The sequence below is a fragment of the Podarcis vaucheri genome (genome assembly GCF_965113315.1).
Source record: "Podarcis vaucheri genome assembly, chromosome: 6".
NCBI lineage: Eukaryota > Metazoa > Chordata > Lepidosauria > Squamata > Lacertidae > Podarcis > Podarcis vaucheri.
In genome coordinates, this window is record NC_138764.1 from 103,047,652 (window position 1) to 103,066,233 (window position 18,582).

At 48.4% G+C, this 18,582-nt stretch overlaps 2 protein-coding genes across 2 annotated transcripts in view; both read right to left on the bottom strand.

Moving 5' to 3' along the window:
* Positions 1-18,582, bottom strand: part of ANGPT4 (angiopoietin 4) — a 265,142-nt gene that overhangs the window by 26,190 nt on the left and 220,370 nt on the right. The gene's annotated exons all lie outside the window — the stretch shown is intronic.
* Positions 1-18,582, bottom strand: part of SCRT2 (scratch family transcriptional repressor 2) — a 31,291-nt gene that overhangs the window by 12,495 nt on the left and 214 nt on the right. The gene's annotated exons all lie outside the window — the stretch shown is intronic.

Here is an 18,582-nt window from a genome sequence, read left to right on the forward strand (position 1 = left end):
ATAATGTGCTAAAGCACACCCAGTGTGCTCCGTGGCTAAGTGGGATTTGAACCCTGGTTTCCCAGGTCCTAGCTCAACCCTCTTATTCCCCCCGCCCCCGCATTCATCAGAATTTGTGTGCTGCTTAATAGTCAATGGGGACATAGGTGGAGCTGTGGGTTAAACCACAGAGCCTAGGATTTGCCGATCAGAAGGTCAGTGGTTTGAATCCCCGCGATGGGGTGAGCTCCCATTGCTCAGTCCCTGCTCCTGCCAACCTAGCAGTTTGAAAGCACATCAAAGTGCAAGTAGATAAATAGGTACCACTCCGGCAGGAAGGTAAATGGCGTTTCCATGCGCTGCTCTGGTTCGCCAGAAGCGGCTTAGTCATGCTGGCCACATGACCTGGAAGCTGTACGCTGGCTCCCTCGGCCAGTAAAGCGAGATGAGCGCCGTAACCCCAGAGTCGGCCATGACTGGACCTCACGGTCAGGGGTCCCTTTACCTTTACTAATAGTCAATGAAACCTCTTAAGCAGTTTACAAAGGAAAGTTAGTTTAGTATAACCACATGAAGAAATCATTTCTTTCTTCTAGTGTAAACCTGCTGCGATCAATTCAACCGGACCATCCAAAGTTCTGGCGCTTGTGCTGACCGTGGTTAAAACGATGGTTCAGAGAAACACAGCAATGACAATTCCCTGCTAGCTAATTGGATTCTTCCTGTGCAGAGTGGAACTCACACCACAGAAAATCAACAGGCTCCTTTTATGTATTCAGCTCTAAATGATGTTAGGAAATCAAATTACGCCTTCTTGGGAGTCGGTTCCAGAAGCGACCATTTGTCCCAACATCTGTGCCTTATGGAAAAGAACCAGGAGAGATTCACCCATTTGGTATATTCCAGCTACAGATGGCGTTCATGTGGCAAGTGGGAGAGTCGAAATCCCTCCCCCACAAATAAAAGTAAATAAATTTAGGTTTTTAAAAAAGAAATAAATGGTTTCCGTTCTGATCTTCTTGAGATCTAGGGCAGAAAACAAGAGAACAATTTCTTGCTTACGCCCAAGAAGAACTCCCTAACTGGAAAGCTCTCTCCAAATGGATTTGAGGTCATCCGCCAAGATGGCTCCAGACAGGCCCCTCGACATATCAGCAGGCAGCTTCCGTGATGCCTCCACAAACACTGTTCTCCAAGATGGTCCAGGACAGAGAAAAGGAAGTCCTTCTTCACGCAGCTAATTGTTAACCTGTGGAACTCCCTCCCACAGGAGCCAGTGATGGCCGCCAAGCTAGATGGCTTTAAAGGACGATTTGACAAATTCATGGAAGAGAGAGGGCTTTTGACGGATACTAGCCAGGGTGGCTATATTCTGCCTTCACAGTCAGAGTCAGTTAGTTGTTACTGGCACCCGTATGTCTCGAGGGACAATGCGCCTTCAGGGGTGAAGTCAAACCTATGTGTTAGCTGCCCCAAAGTGACCTCTATGGGGTGTAAGCCTCGGCTGTGTGCATGGGGGTCCTGGGCCACCCAGACGACAAGACCCCCCTCAAGGAGGTGGTGGAGCAGCATAGGCTACAGTATGAAAATAGTGAAATTTCTCACTTCCCACCCCAACTGACATTCCTCGACCCCCCATTTTTTTGGTTGGATGTAATCCACTGGGAGCAGTCAAGTACAACATTCCTCGTTTTCCTAGAGTGGACATGCAAGGGGATGTTTGGTCCAGTCAGTCGAAAACTTCCTGTTTCCTCCTGGCTGGAGCATCCTTCGTTTTGCATGTGACTAGTAGGTGGGCGTGACCTTACCTGTCCAGGTAACAAAAGGACAAGGCACGCAGCACACTCTCTCTTTTTCACTTCCTCTGTTGTTTGACCAGCTTCTTAGCTAGGAATGGTCCTGCTACCTTCTCAGCTAGCAGAAGAACTGGGATTATTGCCCCATATGGGGTAGAGCCACATGTACATATTTGTAACTAAGTCTGCCTTCAGGGATCCAACCGTGAACTGATGTGAGTAAACTTCTTTTATTGACTTTGAGTAAGATTGTCATGTCTTTATTCTTTTAAGAGGGATTCAAGGGAACTTACCAGGAACGTACAATTAAATCTGAGACAGACTAAATTGTATAATAGTCAGAGGCTCACACGAGCCTGCAACCAGCTATCTGCTGTGCGTTTAAATGGGAATGTAAACTTTGCTCAGTAAAGGAACTTGCTAACACAAGTTAAAGGTAAAGGTAAAGGGACCCCTGACCATTACGTCCAGTTGTTGCCGACTCTGGGGTTGCGGCGCTCATCTCGCTTTATTGTCCGAGGGAGCCGGTGTACAGCTTCCGGGTCATGTGGCCAGCATGACTGAGCTGCTTCTGCTGTTTACTTTCCCGCCGGAGCGGTACCTATTTATCTACTTGCACTTTGACGTGCTTTCAAACTGCTAGGCTGGCAGGAGCAGGGACCAACGAATGGGAGCTCACCCCGTCGCGGGGATTCAAACCGCCAACCTTCTGATCGGCAAGCCCTAGGCTCTGTGGTCTAACCCACAGTGCCACCCGCGTCCCCAACACAAGTTAGGAAGGATATAAATAAACAATATATCCTCTCCTGCCACCCAGAACATTCTCACCATTTTTTGTCCCCCTCTTTGCAGACCATCTCCACCACCATTATGCCAACAGGACGTGCCACACATGCCCTCTAGCATCCTAAGAAAACGCCTTAATCCTGACTTGATTAGATTTGATTGTTTGGTGGATTTACAGAAAGAAAAAAACACACACACCCCAATAAACAAATTTTAGAAAGGGGCAAGATTACAAACGGATACACAAAGCATAACAAAACCCCAAGACTCCTTGCACTCCTCTCTGCTCCCTTTTTCTTCCCGCCCAGGGTGGTCCTGCCCTCTGCCTGGCCCTCAGAGATGGCACGTCCCATGGGTCTGGGTCTTGGTGCCAGCAGTCTCCTCCTTGCCTGTTTTCCAGCTGTGAGCTCCCCAAGGGAGGAGACCAGCAGTGGTGGCCATGGAGAGGCTATGGAAAAGCAATGGGATTATTATCACTTGCAGCTGCGGCAAGCTTGGCAGTGGTGCTGGTGAAGGAAATAGGGACACTCCGGGATCAAATTGGAAGATGGGACAGCTTTCGTGATTCTGGGACTGTCCCTGGGAAATCAGGACATTGGGAGGGGATGGAGCAGGACCGCTGTGGGGGGGGGTCTGCCGAGAAGGTGTGGCTTGGGGAGAACCTGGTTGGGGGCAGACGGAGAAAACCAGAGGGCTGAGTTTGGCCCCTGGGTTCTGAGGTTCTCCAGATGGATAGGAGGGCAAGGGAGGAGTTGGGTTCAAAACACCCCACAAACATTTTTAGTACAGTGGTACCTCAGGTTAAGTACTTAATTCGTTCCGGAGGTCTGTTCTTAACCTGAAACTGTTCTTAACCTGAAGCACAACTTTAGCTAATGGGGCCTCCTGCTGCTGCCGTGCCGCCGGAGCACAATTTCTCTTCTCATCCTGAAGCAAAGTTCTTAACCTGAAGCACTATTTTTGGGTTAGCGGAGTCTGTAACCTGAAGCGTATGTAACATGAGGTACCATTGTACATGCTGAGCAGGAAAGGGTTGTTAACTGTTTTGGTGCTGGCCATTTGTCACCCAAACACTCTCTCTCTCTCTCTCTCTCTCTCTCTCTCTCTCTCTCACACACACACACACACACACAGCTTTTTCTCCTCCACAGGGAAAAAGATACAGATCCGCTTAGCTCAGGGGTCAGCAGACTTTTTCAGCAGGGGGACAGTCCACTGTCTCTCAGACCTTGTGGGGTGCCGGACTATATTTTGAAGAAAAAAATGAACGAATTCCTATGCCCCACAAATAACCCAGAGATGCATTTTAAATGAAAGGACACATTCTACTCATGTAAAAACATGCTGATTCCCAAACTGTCCACAGGCCGGCTTTAGAAGGCGATTGGGCCGGATCCGGCCCCTGGGCCTTAGTTTGCCTACCCATGCCTTAGCTTTTCCTCTGCGGGGAGCCAAGCAGTTGGAGCTGGAAGGTGGGCAATTCTGGAAGGGAAAGTGGCAGTCTCATCTGCCCGCCTTTTTCATTCCAAAATGAAGCTTTTTAAAAACTGTCCAAAAACTTGGACGTTGGGGGGGGCACTCCACAGAACTCTACATAAGGAGTAATTTTGCCCTCTGTTATCCTTCCAAAATCTCTTAACTGTCGGTAATGAATATTATTGTCCCATATTTACAAATTTCTTTTAGGGGAGGGGTAGCTGAAGGTTGAAATGCGCCTTTATGAAGGCAATACAGGAGTGAAATTTCCACCAGGGAGAATGCAGGTGGATGCTGTCAACATCAGGGTGTGGGGGTGTGTATCTGTAAATTGGGGCTTTGCCACTCTCAACCGCTTTTGAATTTATTGTTATTCACGTTTTATTCAGTGGTGCCCCGCAAGACGAATGCCTCGCAAGACGGAAAACTCGCTAGACGAAAGGGTTTTCCGTTTTGGAGGTGCTTCGCAAAACGAATCTCCTATGGGCTTGCTTCGCAAGACGAAAATGTCTTGCGAGTTCCTGCAGGTTTTTTCCCCTCCCCCCCCCTTTTCTAAGCCGCTAAGCCGCTTATCAGCTGATCCGATCAGCAGATAAGCCGCTAAAAGCCGCTAATAGCGCTAATCCGCTAATCCGTCAATGGGCTTGCTTCGCAAGACGAAAAAACCACTAGACGAAGAGAATCACAGAACGGATTCGTCTTGCGAGGCACCACTGTATCTGTAAATTGGGGCTTTGCCACTCTCAACAGCTTTTGAATTTTTGAATTTATTGTTATTCACGTTTTATACTGTATTTTATGCTTTTTGTTGTTGCATCAATTAAGTGTTTTAAATTTGTTGTTAGCCACCCTGAGCCTGCTTTTCTGAACCGGGAAAGGTGTGGTATAAATAAATAAATAAATTATTATTATTATTATTATTATTATTATTATTATTATTATTATCCCATCACTCATTCCTTTGCAGAGGAAGGAGGGCACTAGCAACCTCCCTAACAGAAGGTGAGTTTTCTAAGGGTAGGAAAACACATTCCCTCAGCGCTGCATTTTGAACACTCAGCACCAGAGATCACTGCTGGATGACAGACGCCTCTCTTGCCTCCCCCAGTCTCTGTTCTTGAATACAGATTTTTATATAGAAATGGAAAGAGAAATCCCTGAACGTGTAGAGCTATCCTTGCTTTCTCTCGCTGTTGAAGATCACTGGGAGATGCTTCCCTCTGCCTGAGATGGGTCTTTAAAAATAGAACCCACCTTTGATTTTTATTATTTTGGAAGATGTGCAATTCAGAAGGTTTAAGAGACGCCCCCCCCAACCCTGGCAATCTCTACGATTCCCCCCCCTCCTGGTTCGCCTTCTCCCCCTCCTCCTCCTCCTTGTTTACCAAGTGCAGTCACACACTCTTGGCGGAAAAATGCACTCCTCAGCAATTTTTCACACTTTCGCTGGAACGCACAGCAAGGTTATTGCCAAGAGGAGCAAACTATTTCAGGCAAGGAGCTGCTTCCAGCAACAGGGATGGAAGGGAAACAATGTCTGTGTCGGGAATCTTTTAGGATGCGTCCCGTGTTCCTTCCTGACGAACCTTCTCTCCTCAAATTGTCAAGCAGCGGGTTCTGTTTATCCTCTCCAGCATATCAAAATTATGATTTTGGGGGGGGTTTTTGACAGGGGAGGGGGATGCACTACAAGACTCTTCCAACCCCCTCAGAGCAGGAGCAACCATCCTTTTTCAGAGTAATTGACGGGCTCCACTTTGCTCCATATGAGGTGATAACGAGTCTTTCAAGTCTCCCTGTTCTTTGTGACACTTCAGCACAGAGTAGTCTTTGCCAGCTTGGCGGCCCAGCCAGCATGGTGCTTGTATGGAGAGCACTAAGAGGGAGTCAGAGAATAATAATTGGGGGGGGGGGGATTGGAACAGGAGTGCACTCATTGGATATGATCCCCATTAGTGAAAAGGCACCCTGTGCGAATTCAGCTCTATTCATATAGGTCCAACGTGGGACTTGAACACACGAACATTGGATGAAGAGTCCTGTGTCCTCACACATTTACTGTTTCCTCGGGGTTCCCCCCTCCACACTCTTTATCTGATCTCAGCCAATCAGGGATCACATAGTGAATATGACGATATTGTGGCACCCTTTGACAGACAAATGAGGGTTTGTTGCCTTGTTTGTATGTTTTTATAAGGATTTATCTTCTGATTATGATTATTTCTAATTAACACTTTTAAAAATTATATTTATTATTGCCTGTGTGGTATCTTGTGAGCCGCTTTGAGCACAACTGTGGAAAAGTGGCATATAAGTAAACTGATGATGATGATGATGATGATAAATCATAGAATCATAGAATCATATGAATCCACACTCTTTATGTGATCTCAGCCAATCAGGGATCACATAGTGAATATGACGATATTGTGGCACCCTTTGACAGACAAATGAGGGTGTGTTGCCTTGTTTGTATGTTTTTATAAGGATTTATCTTCTGATTATGATTATTTCTAATTAACACTTTTAAAAATTATATTTATTATTGCCTGTGTGGTATCTTGTGAGCCGCTTTGAGCACAACTGTGGAAAAGTGGCATATAAGTAAACTGATGATGATGATGATGATGATAAATGAGGAGGGGTGGGGAAGAGGAGGCATGTGTTTTTGGAGGATGTCACTTCTGATTTTAATGAGGGTGAAAGAGGAGAGAACAAAATATGGTCTGAAGCTCAATATCAAAAAAACTAAGATAATGGCCACTGGTCCCATCACCTCCTGGCACACAGAAGGGGAAGAAATGGAGGCAGTGGGAGATTTTACTTTCTTGGGCTCCATGATCACTGCAGTCACAAAATTAGAAGATGCCTGCTTCTTGGGAGAAAAGCAATGACAAACCTAGACAGCATCTTAAAAAGCAGAGACATCACCTTGCCAACAAAGGTCCGTATAGTTAAAGCTATGGTTTTCCCAGTAGTGATGTATGGAAGTGAGAACTGGACCACAAAGAAGGCTGATGCTTTTGAATTCTGGTGCTGGAGGAGACTCTTGTGAGTCCCATGGACTACAAGAGGATCAAACTTATTCTTAAGGAAATCAGCCGTGAGTGCTCATTGGAAGGACGGATCATGAAGCTGAGGCTCCAAGACTTTGGCCACCTCATGAGAAGAGAAGACTCCCTGGAAAAGACCCTGATGTTGGGAAAGATGGAGGGCACAAGGAGAAGGGGACAACAGAGGACGAGATGGTTGGACAGTGTTCGCGAAGCTACCAGCATGAGTTTGACCAAACTGCGGAAGGCAGTGGAAGACAGGAGTGCCTGGCGTGCTCTGGTCCAAGGGGTCACAAAGAGTAGGACATGACTAAACGACTAAACAACAGCAACTTCTGGTTTTGCCAGGTTGCCCGATGGCAGCATCATTGCACGAGGGCACAAAACTGTAGGGAGTGCCAGGACTTGTACCCTCCACCCGCACAATAGGCAAACATTATTTATTTTTCTGCACCCTCTTCAACCCCTCCCAACATTGCAGAAAGTGTGTGGGGCTTTTGGAGTGGGTGGCTCGGTCACGATTTATGGAAATCCGTCCCCTATCACGGCTCAGATCTCAGCTGCCCCTCTACCCTTGTTCCTGGCGTGCAGAATCCAACCATATCCACCTTGCCTCCCTCTGCACCGCCGGGGTGCTACAAACTTCCCTTTATTGGTGTCCTCGCAGAAACATCAGCTTCTCAAGGGCACCTGTTCCCTTCAACAAAGAACATGCCAAGCACCGGGTTTTTCTGCCTCGCTCAGCTTTTCTGATTATGGAAAGGGGGATGGGGAGGGAAACAGGCCTCAAAGCCCCAGGCAGGTATTTGTGAATTAAGGAGGAGAGGGGGAGGGAGATCTATAGCAGCAGCCCATTCACTCTCTTGCCTCTCCTGCTATTCCCAGAGTCCCTGCTCAAGAACACTTGACACTGATTGCTCCTTAATGCACTAAAAGCACCTTCTCTCTCTTTCAGATTCCTGGATTCTCTCCCTCTCCCCTCCCACCTTTTCAGCGCATGCTTATGCACTGAGAAGAGAGAAACAAAAATGAGATCTTCTTCATCTGGGCTGGCATCCTGTTTCAAAGAGCGGCTATTAATCTGCTGATCAATTAGCGAACTGTTATTTGCCCTATATCCAAAGTTCTCTGGGTAATGAACGGTTGAGCAATTTAAAAACGGTTGCAAATCGCAAACCACAACCCAGGGGCTACAATGACACTCAGGAAATGGAAATAGGTAAAGGTGGAAATGGAAATAGGTAAATGGACCCCTGACCATTAGGTCCAGTCATGGCCCACTCTGGGGTTGCGGCGCTCACCTCGCTTTACTGGCCGAGGGAGCCGGCGTCCAGCTTCCAGGTCATGTGGCCAGCATGACTAAGCCGCTTCTGGCGAACCAGAGTAGCGCACGGAAACGCCGTTTAGCTTCCTGCCGGACAGGTACTGTCAGGGAACTGCCATCGGAGCCAGAGGGAGAGGGAGGAGTCCAGAGAGATTCCGGAGAGTGTCCTGGGAGGGAGAGAAGCAGCCCATCTTATGGGGAAGGAAATCAGCGTAGCACCAGTGGAGAAGGGGGGCAGATGGGGGAATCGGCGAGGTGGCTCCATGACTCTTCGCCGGAGACCAGCGGGGAGAGCACTGGCCGTCCGCTGCCCACACCCTCCTTGCGCAGAAGGCTTCCGCGCAGGGAGAGTAGGCGGCGACTAGGCATCAAACAACTTTTATGCTGGAAGAAGTTCAAGAAACGCCCACTGACGGATTCTGCCAGCGATTGAGACAGCCACGGGTGAATGGCTGTCCGGACAGTGAGAGTTCACCCAGGTAACCCGGCCAGTGGTGGTGCCGATTTACGCACGAGCAACCACTAGAACCATTACAGGTACCTATTTACCTACTTGCACTTTGATGTGCTTTTGAACTGCTAGGTTGGCAGGAGCAGGGACTGAGCAACAGGAGCTCACCCCGTTGCGGGGATTCAAACCGCCGACCTTCTGATCGGCAAGTCCTAGGCTCTGTGGTTTAACCCACAGCACCACCCGCGTCCCCAGGAAAATGGAGAAGCCATCACCCAAACAGAGACCCACCGTATTGCCAGCTGGCGTTAAATAATTTAATCATAAAAACTGTGCAGCTTGGTTACGGTTGAATCACATTCCAACTGTTCAATATATAGTGAGTTTAAGAAAAGACCAAGATCATAAGCAATCAGGGAACCTGTGTTTATTTTACTGCACATATCCTGCCCTGTTCCTTGTCCATAGCACCTGACATTCAAAAGCACACTTTCTGAAGGAGGTTCTATTGAACTCAGTGGCGTAGCAGGGGAGGCAGGGGGCTGTGCCCTGGGCACAAAATTCAGAGGGGGCACAACCAGTTGCTCCCATGCAGGATCCTGCACTATCCTGTCCCGGTGAAGGCAGCAAAGCAGCCCAGGCCTGGCACTCCTCTCCACAGGCATTGGGCGGGGGGAGATTTGCCCGCCAAGGGCTGTGTTGGCTGGCCAGACTCCCCACCACTATGTGGGCAGGCAGGTCGCGCAGCACACCCCACTTGGCTCCAGTGGGGAGGGAGGCACCCCGACAGTGACAGCTTGTGCACCCCGGACTCAGGCAACCCATGGTACGCCACTGATTGAACTGTTACGTATAATCATCCAATGCCATGAATTAGAATATTCTCCTTTTAAGAACCGCCCCAAACTCCTCACCCCAAGTTGCTATTTGCCTGAGTAGAAAAGCAGCCACTGTCCTAAAAGTCCAGCAGGATCAGACCAAGGCCCCTCTAGTTCAGTGCAGAGGCCAACCAGATGTCTATAGGAAAGCAGAAAGTCTGAGGCCTAACTCAGATTTCTTTTCTCTACAAAGGTAACTGTAACCACAAGATGAAGCCTGGCTTCAGAATACTACTTTGGACTGAATGTACAGTCATACCTCGGGTTACAGATGCTTCAAGTTGCATTTTTTGGGGTTATGGACCTGCCGAAACCCGGAAGTACCAGTTAATTCCGGGTTTTGGCAGCCGCGCATGCGCAGAAGCGCTAAATCGCGCTTTGCGCATGCACAGAAGTGCCAAAATGCAACCCGCGCGTACGCAGACGTGGCACTGTCAGTTGTGAATGCTGCGGGTTGCGAACGTGCCTCCCACATGGATCACATTTGTAACCCGAGCGTCCACTGTAAGTAAACTTTACTCTTACTTTTAATCAAGACTGTTGTGTTATTATTAAAATTTTAAGAGGGAAATAAAAGGGGAAACTTACCAGGAACAATCCAGACTGGACAAGCCAGACTGGATTGCTTAACTTAAAGGATTCTAATGAATCATCAACTTGCTTCCAGAAATCTGCAAGGAAATGTGCTCTGCTGCTTGCTCACTAGAGTGAGTGAGGAGGGATAATATTTAATCAATATATCCTCTCCTACTTTCCTCAACATTCCCACACAGAATTGTAGTGCTGGCAGGGACCCAAAGTGTCATCCAGTCCAACCCTTGCAGTGCACGACATGTAGCTAAAACAGTGTGGTCGCCCTTTTCTGGGCAAGATCCCCAGTATCTGATGATGTGTCCACCACGATTAGGGACAGTATATATGAAGGAGCGTCTTCACCCCCATCTTTCTACCCAGGCACAGAGGTCCAGCGCTGAGGGCCTTCTGGTGGTTCCCTCACTGTGAGAAGCCAGGTTACAGGGAACCAGGCAGAGGGCCTTCTCGGTTGTGGCACCCACCCTGTGGAACGCATTCCCACCAGATGTCAAAGAGAACAACAACTACCAGACTTTTAGAAGACATCTGAAGGCAGCCTTCTTTAGGGAAGCTTTTAATGTTTGATGCATTACTGTGTTTCAGTATTTTGTTGGAAGCCGCCCAGAGTGGCTGGGGAAGCCCAGCCAGATGGGTGGGGTATAAATAATAAATAATAATAATTATTATTATTATTATTATTATTATTATTATTATTATTATTATTCCCCTCCTGGGCAAATGCTGCATTTGCGAGGGCTGGCACTTTTCTAGCTGAGGTTGGGCCAAGCTAGCCACCTCTACCACTCCTGCAGTGCATTTTAACTCCTAAAGAAGGAGTTGAAGGATCTCAGGGGAACTGGTAGGAAAAGACTTTGCACCCGCCCTCCTTTCAAGTTCCCAGGTTTCTGCAGCCTCCCTGGGCAGAAGAGGCCTGCCAAGACTTTGAAGCATAAAGCTTTTGACAGCTCATCTTCTCACTCAGCCCAGGACAGCTTAATCCTTCCCCTGATTCTTGCTTTCCTTCCTGAAATGTCTGGTTTTCTTTACAGGGAGGGAGGGAGGGAAGGAAGGGAGGGAGACCTTCTCAGAAGCAGCCCTGACTTGTGATCAAAGATGTTGCATTTTCTCCAAATGTGCTGAGCTGGACGGAGCAGGCAGCCCACAATTCAGTCAAGGGGTGGGCTATCTGCGTCCCTCTGTTCCTCCTCGGCCTACTTTCAAAGGGTCTCTCCAAGCAGCCAGTTGAGACCTCTGGCACAAGAGGTCAGAGCCTGCTGGGGCAGGTAGGGGAGGAAGAAAGAGACAGTGTAGACTAGTGGTTAGAGTGTTGGGCTAAGGCCCGAGTTCAAATCCTCATTCAGCCAAGGGTGAACTTGGGATGGTCATCGTCTCTTTCTCAGCCTAACCTACATCACAGGGCTGTTGTGTAGGTACAATAGGGAGGAGGAGAGCTCCGTGAGGGAAAGGTGGGGCTATGTATGCAATTTAATACATGAAATAAAAATAAATAGGGGGGAGGGAGACACTGCAATATGGACTCTGACTGGCAGCAGCTGTCGAGGGTTTCTGGCAGGAGATAGTCCTAGCCATACCTGGAAATGCCGGGGATTCTTCTGGGAAATGATATATAATGAGATGAAAAAGATGCTGAAATATACATTTATTAAGAAACCAGAAGCATTTTTACTTGGCATTGTAGGAAATGATATTAACAGACAGGATTGCAAGTTGTTTTTATATGCAATGATGGCAGCAAGAATATTATTGGCACAAAAATGGAAGGAAGAAGAATTACCGACGGAAGAAGAACGGCGGATGAAATTGATGGACTACGCAGAATTGGGTAAATTAACTGGAAGGATTCGAAACCTGCGGGACCAGAGATTCTTAGAAGACTGGAGTAAATTTACGAACTATGTGAAAAGTAACTGCAATGGACAGATTATGCTAGTAGGATTGCAAGTAGTTTTGTAAGGAGGACTATTGCAAGAAAGACTATGAGGAGAATTATTAGTTAATGATAATTAAGAGTAATAGAGAAATTAAGAAATGCAGAATAAGTGATAAAGAATGAAAAATCATCAGAGGTGTTGACGGAAGTCCAATATATTGTATAAGATAAGAATTTATGTTATATGATGGAAATGATATGTTAAAAAAACAACAACTAAAAATGTGTGTGTGTGTGTGTGTGTGTGTGTGTGTGTATATATATATATATATATATAGGAAATGCTGGGGATTGAACAGGTGACCTTCTGTGTGCAGAGCAGAAGTTCTACCACTGAGCTATGGCCCTTTGCGCCACAGCAGTGCAGAGAGGATGGACCTGCTCATGGAGGGCATCTTGCCTCAGCCTTCACAACCCTGTGTCAGGGACTGGGCAGGGGAGGAACTGTGGAGACCACCTCTCCAGCCTGACCCTTCCAGAGTAGAAAAGACAGTTCAGAATTAAAGTGGGGGTTTGAGGGGCTCACCCCATTGTGGGGATTTGAACCACCGACCTAGACCACAGCTGGCCACATGACCTGGAAGCTGTATGCCGGCTCCCTTGGCCAATGAAGCGAGATGAGCGCCGCAACCCCAGAGTCGGCCATGACTGGACCTAATGGTCAGGGGTCCCCTTTACCTTTACCTAATAATGGACCCTCCCTGATAAATTGATCAATGGAAACTTTTAGTTGATTAATCTACCGTTGAATGGATTGAGACGCATCCTGTTCCATTGAAGGGAATGGGGAGGCGCCTGCATACAGGACAGCTCTCTCTCTTTCTGTGTGCACATGGAAGTCCTCATACCCTCAAGGGACAACTGTAGGTGGGGGCAGGGAGGCTAAAGTGCAGATCTAACACAATGCAGCTACATGCATGGATGCTTGTAGCTGACAGCCTGGTAGGCCAATGGCAACACGCTCTGCTGCTTTCTTCCTCTCCCTCCCCCCCTCTCTCTTTGCAGGGTTCTTCATGCTCTCCCCCCACACTCCGGAATCTTCCCCCCTGGGGAAAAGCAATCCATATGGTCTTGCTGCTTTCCTCTTGCCATTGATCTGCCAGCCCCCGCTGCCTGAGACAAGAGAGAGAGCTCTTGCCAGTCAATTTGCCTTTGTTTTGCCTCGGTTCCACCAGGGGAGAATTGACTCTCCAGTTCCTTGCGATGGTTAACAACCCCCCTCAGATGTCGTCCTGCAGGGTCCCCTGTGGAAAGGAAGGGGAAACGATGGAGCCTGCGCAAGACAGAGTCCCAGTGGAACGCAGAAAGCTGTCTTAGCAGTGAATCAGATGCTTGGTCCACCTGTCTCCATATTGCCAGCACAAACTGGCAGCAGCTTTCTAGGACATGGGTAGGCAAACTAAGGCCTGGGGGCCAGATGCGGCCCAATTGCCTTCTAAATACGGCCTGCAGATGATCCGGGAATCTGCGTGTTTTTACATGAGTAGAATGTGTGCTTTTATTTAAAATGCATCTCTGGGTTATTTGTGGGGCATAGGAATTCGTTCATTATTTTCCCCCAAAAAAATATAATCCGGCCCCCCCGCAAGGTCTGAGGGACAGTGGACCAGCCCCCTGCTTAAAAAGTTTGCTGACCCCTCCCCTAATGTGCCCATCAAGAATCATGCCCTGTTTAGGGAAGTTTTTAATGTTTGATGTCGTATTGTGTTTTAATTTGTTGGAAGCTGCCCAGAGTGGCTGGAGTAACCCAGTCAGATGGGCGGCATAAAAAACATTATTATTATTATTATTATTATTATTATTATTATTATTATTCCACTGCAAAGATGGATGACTCTTGCTGCAAAAGCTTGGAAAACATTTCGCACAAGCCATGCAGCGCCACAACAAAATGTTGTAGCTTGGAAAACATTCCGCACAAGCCATGCAGCGCCACAACAAAATGTTGTAGCACAACAGTGAGAAATAATTTCAGATGCCCCCCGCTTGCATGCAAGCAGCATTTTGTGCATTCAGCACACCTGCGGGACTGTGGACATGACAGCAGATCAGAGCTGCCTATCCACAGGGTCACAGCAGGGAAGTTGCCAAGGCTAAAAGGGAACATGGGGGAATGTGTGCATTGGCTGTATCCCAGGTCAAGATCAGCTGCAGGTTTGTGGAGGGCCTGGGCAAACCCCCTCCTCTCTGGCTGGGCCCCAGTGAGCTTACCAGCCAGCAGCACTGGGGGCTAGTGAGCCAACATTTACATTTCCCAGAACTGCGCTCCGTTGGGGAATCAAAATGGCACCTAGACTCTACCAGATGCTCAGAGCTCTTGGCTGGATAAAAGGGATCTGCCAGGGTTTCTGGGACCCAGGCAGAAAGAGGCCTTTCTCAAGCAGGTACACAAGAGCCTTAAAAAACAAAACAAGCCAACAACACCTGGAGATGTTGGGATGCAAAGTCAGCACTCTGCTAATGAGCTACATCAGCTGCCTTCTCCAGGGTGCTTTGGACCACAGCTTCCATCTGCCTGCATTGTAACTAAAGGACCTAGCTCACAACTTGATGGTGTGCATTCAGATTAGAATATCCAGCCCACAGCCAATGGTCAAAAGATTAGGGGAGTTGTCATCCCATGTTGGCTATTCCTGATGCCGGTTAGGGATCTCTGAGCTCCATCTCCTCTGGCAGAGGAGGTCTCAGGAGGCAGGACGAAGGAAGGCGTCAGTGATAGACTACAACTCCCATCATCTTTGACCGTTGGCCATGCTGAGTGAGGATGTTGAGAGTTGTAGTCCACACCATCTGGAGAGGGTTAGGGACCACTGAGCTCCATCCCCTCTCGTAGAGGGGGTCTTAGGAGGCGGGACGAAGGAAGGCATCAGAGGCAGTCAACATGGGATGACAACTCCATCATCCTTGATCATGGACTGAATATTTTCATGCACACCATCATCAATGTATGACCTGGGTGGTAAACTTAGAGGGCCAAGAAATAGGAGAGGCTCTGTTCTTGAGGAGGATGGATAAGGAGAACAGCAACACAGTCCTTTAGTTGCAATGGAGGCAGCTGGAATCATAGAATTGTAGTTGGAAGGGACCCTTAGGGTCATCTAGTCCAAGCTCCTGCAGTGCAGGAATCTTTTTGCCCAGCGTAGGCTCAAACCCATGGCCCTGAGAGTCTCATGCTCTACCAACTGAGCTATCCGAGTGTAAAGTGAATCTGATTTCCCCATTTTAGGTTTGGCACAAGTAGGGTAGCAAAGAAATGGGAAAGTTCTCCTCCACTTTGAAACCCACAAGGACCCTGTGAGGCAGGTTAGAGAGAGGTTGGCTCAAGGTCATCTAGAGAACCTCATGTCTTGAGTGGGGATTTGACTTTTCCCATCAGTGATGTATGGAAGTGAGAACTGGACCATAAAGAAGGCTGATCGCCAAAGAATGGATGCTTTTGAATTCTGGTGATGGAGGAGACTCTTGAGAGTCCCATGGACTGCAAGAAGATCAAACCTCTCCATTCTGAAGGAAATCAGCCCTGAGTGCTCACTGGAAGGACAGATCCTGAAGCTGAGGCTCCAAGACTTTGGCCACCTCATGAGAAGAGAAGACTCCCTGGAAAAGACCCTGATGTTGGGAAAGATGGAGGGCACAAGGAGAAGGTGACGACAGAGGACGAGATGGTTGGACAGTGTTCTTGAAGCTACCAGCATGAGTTTGACCAAACTGCAGGAGGCAGTGGAAGACAGGAGTGCCTGGCGTGCTCTGGTCCATGGAGTCACAAGGAGTTGGACATGACTAAATGACTAAACAACAACAACAGCACTCCAGTAATCTCATAGCTTTTCTGGGTCTCCCTGGTACTAGTCCAGCACTCCGGACACTACCTCTCACATGCTTGCAAAAATCGTTTGGACACAGGAATGTTCTCTTCCCACCTCCTCCAAATTCCTTGTTCTTAAACAAGGAGGTCCGCTGCCCAAGAGTCACAAAAAAATGGATCACAATCTCCCTTTCTCTCTCCCTTTCTTCCATGACTGCATAGTATATCCTTGTAAATGGGAGGGCAGGTGTGAAATCTCATATGTCAGAGGGTGATTGAGCAGGATTCCCACTAACTGGGGGTGGGGGGGTGAAGGCTTGAATCCAACGCACCCCGCCCCTGCCATGTGGTTCTCCTCCTCCTATCTCCTGGCTCCCGTCCCTAAATCCCACATCCTCAGATCTTCAAATCATTTTGCTTCCCATTCCCAACGCTTGCAAAAAAAAGTTTCAAATCCTCTCAGAAGCCCACATCGCATGCAAGATGCAGCCTTCTCAAAATAACGCGATAGAGGGTTGTTCCGCAGATTATCCTGATCACAGGAGTCAGATTTCCTCAGTACAGTAATTTGATTTAAACAACAACAACCCATCAACCACAGAATATATAGCCTCATCAATCCCGTGTAGGTCTACTTGGAAGTAAGACCCATTGATCTCAATGGGACTGACCTGCTCCCTGGTATCATTGTTCACAGAGGAAAGATGGGGATCCCACTTTTGAATGAATGAATGAATGATATGTATCCATCAGAATTTAATTAAAATTTATGGAAGATCAGACTACCACCAGCTCTTAGTCATGGTGGTTTAATCAAGCCTCCTTCTACAGGGACAGTATATCTCTTCATCCCAAATACTGGGGTGAAACAGCAGGAGCGTTCCATTGTTTTCTTGCTACAAGCGTTTTAAGGGACTGACCGCTGTTAACGGAGTGTGTGACCTTTTGATCTGGGCCAGCAACACATCTCTTAAATCCTTAGAAACACATCCACACCCTTGACCCATTGAAGCTTCGCACAGCAGTCCTGTCGGGGCGAACGGACTGGAGCGACGCCACTCACAGAACCAAAACTCCTTGCAAAGGCCACCGCATCCACTCAGGAAGGAATGTCATATTTCTGCAGACGCAGCAGTTTTACGCAGGGTGCACCTATGGGAATTCATCTGCAATAAACTAGCACGACAACACACACACACACAAACAAAAACACGGAGCCGCTCTTTGCAAACGCGTCCTTCGCTTTCACATACATTGGGCCAATGCCTGAGGTTCGAGAAACACGCGCAGAATGCCCTTTCCAACACACACACACATAGCTAGCCACGCACAAAACGCGAGAAAGATCAAACTTTTCCATGCCCCATTTTTTTTGCAACGGCTCCGCTAAAGTCGTCCACCTGAGCTGTCCAACATGGGTTCTGGTTGGCGGGGGAGAGAATGGGAGGTACTTCTGCTGCTGCTTTGGGTCATAAACTTGGGAGATGGAAGAAGGCAGCCGAGGATGAAAGCGGCTGGGAGGAGAAGGGGGGGGGAGGGGAGAACATCCTCCCTCTTTGTAGGACGAAATGGATGAAAGAAAGCAAGGAAAAATCCCGAGTCCGGGCCGCGAGCAGAGGCTTTGCCTACCCTACCTTGAGCTCAAAACCTCCTTTTGCGGCCTTGGGGCGAGCAAACCCTATCCATCTCTCTCTCTGCCCCTGCGCCCCGTTTAAAAATGTATTTATACAAATCTCTTGGACTCAGAACATTTCTCCCCTTACAGAAAACTCTAAGATCTCACATTGCGTAAGGGGGAAAAAAGCATCCCAATTTAAGTACAGTATCATCTCTGCCCTCCCCCGTTTTGTGTACCCTTTCAGTTGTAAGGGGGGGGGGGGGCTTAGTGAGGACCACTGCCTGGTCCAAACTTTGCCCAGCCAGACCTTGGGTGCCGATGTGTCACAACGCACCCAATAACACAAAGGTTATTTCTCCCTGCTCACTGGCGATGTACCCCCCGGGGGGGCAATCTCTCTCTCTCACACACACAATCCTGTTCTAACGTTCAGGACTATCCCTCTGGTACAATAATGCTGTGGGAGGATGGGTGGGAGCAGTAGAAGAGACCCCCCCCTCCGCGCTCACCCTGCAGGCAGTTTTGTGTTTTGTGTTGTTTTTTTTTTAAAAATGGACACCACTTTTTGGTGCCTGTTTCCGTTCCCTAGAGGAGCAATGGAGGGGAGTGTCGCTGTGTCCGGGGAACAGAGAGACCGAGGAAGGGGGAAGGAGAACTCCATTAACACCCACCGTGGTTATCATCGAGGTCCCTCTATGCAAAACGACCCAGACCTTGCCAAATAGGTTGCGCCCGCTCTTGGCTCACCCCGCACGCGCATAACCAAGTGTTCCCCCTTTGCACGCTCCTCCTGTCCCCTTCTAAGTCCCCTCTCCCTCATCCCCACACTTTCGCTCTCACGCGCACGGCGCCCCCTTCCTAGCATCGCACGCGCCCCCCGCCCGACCCTTCT